Consider the following 3,207-nt stretch of genomic DNA (forward strand, 5'->3'; position numbering starts at 1 on the left):
ACAGAGTTGTAACAACTACAGAGGGATAACGTTTATAAGCCATACAATGAAGATTTGGGAAGGAGTAGTTAAAGCCAGGTTGAGGCAGGAAGTGGAAATTTGTGAACAACAGTATGGTTTCATGCCTAGAAAGAGTACCACAGATGCAATATTTGCCATGAAGATGCTGATGGAGAAGTACAGAGAAGGCCAGAAGGAGCTGCATTGTGTATTTGTAGATTTAGAAAAGGCATATGACAGAGTGCCAAGGGAGGGATTGTGGTTTTGTATGAGGAAGTCAGGAGTGGCAGAGAAGTATGTTAGTTTGGTGCAGGACATGTATGAGAATAGTACAGTGGTGAGGGGTGCTCTTGCATTGGTGATGGACAGATTGACAGATGAGATCAGACAGGAGTCCCCATGGACTATGTTGTTTGCAAATGACATTGTGATCTGTAGTGAGAGTAGGCAGCAGCTAGAAGAGAACCTAGAGAGGTGGAGGTTTGCCCTAGAGAGAAAGCACTCGAAAGAAGGGGAATGAAAGTCAGTCGTAGCAAGACAGAGTACATGTGGGTAAACGAAAGAGAGAACAGTGAAATAGGGAGGTTACAAGGAACAGAGGTGGTGAAGGTGCAAGTACTTAGGATCAACTGTTCAGAGCAGAGGAGACTGTGGAAGAGAGGTGAAGAATAGAGTGCAGGCAGGATGGAACAGCTGGAGAAAAGTGTCAGGAGTGATCTGTGACAGAAGAGTGTCAGCTAAGGTGAAGGGAAAAGTTTACAGGACGGTGGGGAGACCAGCCATGATGTATGGTTTAGAGGCACTAGCAATATGCAGAAGACAGGAGGCGGAGCTGGAGGTGGCAGAGTTAAAGATGCTAAGATTCTTTTTAGTAGTGACAAGAATGGACAGGATCAGGAATGAGGTCATTAGAGGGACAACACAGACAGGAAGGTTTGGAGAAAAGGCTAGAGAAGCCAGATTGAGATGTTTTGGACATGGGCAAAGGAGGGACAGTGGATACATTGGTAGAAGAATGTTAGAGATGGAACTACCAGGTAGGAGAAAAAGAGGAAGGCCAAAGAGGAGATATATGGATGCAGTGACGGACATGCAGATAGTTGGAGTCAGAGTAGAAGATGCAGAGAACCGGGAGAGATGGAAAACAATGATTTGCTGTGGCAACCCCTGAAAAAGGGACAAGCTGAAAGAAAAAGAAGACATTTTTGATGTTGATTATTGCGAGTAAATTTACGTTGGTGTGAGTGGGTCACATTTATGTGAATGGGTCATGTTTTATTTGCCCCCCAACTCCCCTCTTTCCTCCTTAGCCTCAGCCATAAGTTGCCCTTCTCTGCCTCTTCTGCTAGTTCCCTCATGGCTTTCCTGCGCCCTGCTCCTGTGCATCCCATTTCGTGGAGCAGGACCAAGTCAAAGCCCCTGCATTCTACTTCAATGGGGCACATGCTGGTTTTCCAGCCGGCCTCTCTGCATTCTGCTTCTAAGTCTGCGTACTTTGCATGTTACCGCTCGTTGGCCATCTCCACCCCTTCCTCCCATGGGACGGTGAGCTCCACCATCAGAATGGTCCTGCGTGGTTCTGACCACATGATCAGATCTGGCTGGAGCGAACTTCCTGTGGTCTACCGGGGGAATTGGAGTTGCCTCCCCAGGTCGACCCTTATTGACCACTCGCTGCCTGTTTAGTGGTAGTGTTGGTGTTACTCTCTGGCGAGGAGGTTGGCGTTCTCTCTGGCCTTTGCAAACCGTATGGGATGTCTTGCTGAGGTGGAAGGTCTGTTGTTGGCCTCCTGTCTGCATGATTCCACCACCTCTGCCAGCTCCCTTAACACCAGGTCATGACACCACTTGTAGCGGCATTGGGACAATGTGGTCTTACAGCCCGACAGGATATGCTGGAGGCTTGCATTGCTGGTGCTGCACAGGGCACAGGACTCTTCCGCACCAAACCACAGGTGGAGATTTCTAGGACAAGGCAGGGTGTCGTAGGACAACCTGATCAGGAAGCTGAGCCTGGCCTGGGGGATCTTCCACATATCAGCCCACGCCAGGGGCCTGTCTGTAACACCTTCCCGTGACATCCAGCCTCCCTGTTGGCTTTGAGACACCGCTTTGATTTTAAGGCATTCCAGCTCGGTCCTTGTCACCTCTGCCACCACCATGGCTTTCCGTTCTTTAGTGGCTTTTGACCAGAAGGGGGGGGTCTTGCTCCATCCGAGGCCTGCCCAGCCCTCCTGGACACTGCCGACTACCTCGCTGTGTTTCAGCCGGCTGATCGCCCTGTCCACCTCTTCCTGGGCTTCCTCCCTGTTCGTACTTGGGGGCAGCTGCTCTCACCAGTTGATCAGTGAAATTCCTCAGCTCCAGCACTATCCGGACCTTCTCTTGTTTGTAGCCCAGTCTTATGGCTCGCAGTGGCAGCTGCAGTGCATTTCTGCCAAAAGGCCTACATCTGAGAGGCATCTCGGCAGTCCCAGCCACTTCTTGATGAACGAGTTTGCCAGCCTATCCATCCTTTCCACAACCGACGAGGAGCTCATCTTCAGAAGCCACATCACACTTGGGTATGAACTGGTAACTCCATACTTTGTACTTGCCGGGGTGCTGGCTCTGATTGATCCTGGCCAGGCCATCTGTCAGTTGCTTCCTCACTGTTTCCCCCATTTTCTTGTCGGAGAGCTCTACAGTATAGGTACGACCAAGGCTGCGGATGGGTTGGCTTGCCAGCAATGGGATCTCTTCACCACCTACAACAAATGTGGTATTATCACTTCTAACTCCTTTCCTCAGGGAGAGGCTGTGGGATTTCAGAATCAGAATCAGAATCTCTTTATTGTCATATGCACCAGGGAAGATGATACGAAATTTAGTTTTGTACCACCCGTTCCAAGAAAAAAACATGAATAGACAATACAAATAATTGACAAGGGGGGACAGGAACAGGAAGGCCAGGATGCAGCCCGTGGTCAGCGCACCCTTATATTAGATGAAAAACAACTGAAAAACGATAGGGAAGGAGGAAGAGGAAAAAAAGACAACTCCAAACTAGGCCCCGTCGGGAGGGGGGGATTTAGAAAAAAAAACCTCTCAGCACAAAACACAATCAAAGACATTATAACAGGACGGAAACATCTGCACATGTGGGAGTGGGGCGGGAGGATGGGGGCGGGGGATTACAGAACGATCGAGTGTGGGGGGGCCGGCGGA

General features: G+C 49.8%; 1 pseudogene; it reads right to left on the bottom strand.

The window, feature by feature from the left end:
• The window catches only part of LOC107990200 (uncharacterized), a 12,758-nt pseudogene extending 11,169 nt beyond the window's left edge, over window positions 1–1,589 (bottom strand).
• Between the last annotated feature and the right edge of the window lie 1,618 nt (window positions 1,590–3,207).

The sequence above is a fragment of the Cynoglossus semilaevis genome, chromosome W (genome assembly GCF_000523025.1).
Source record: "Cynoglossus semilaevis isolate Cse_v1.0 chromosome W, Cse_v1.0, whole genome shotgun sequence".
NCBI lineage: Eukaryota > Metazoa > Chordata > Actinopteri > Pleuronectiformes > Cynoglossidae > Cynoglossus > Cynoglossus semilaevis.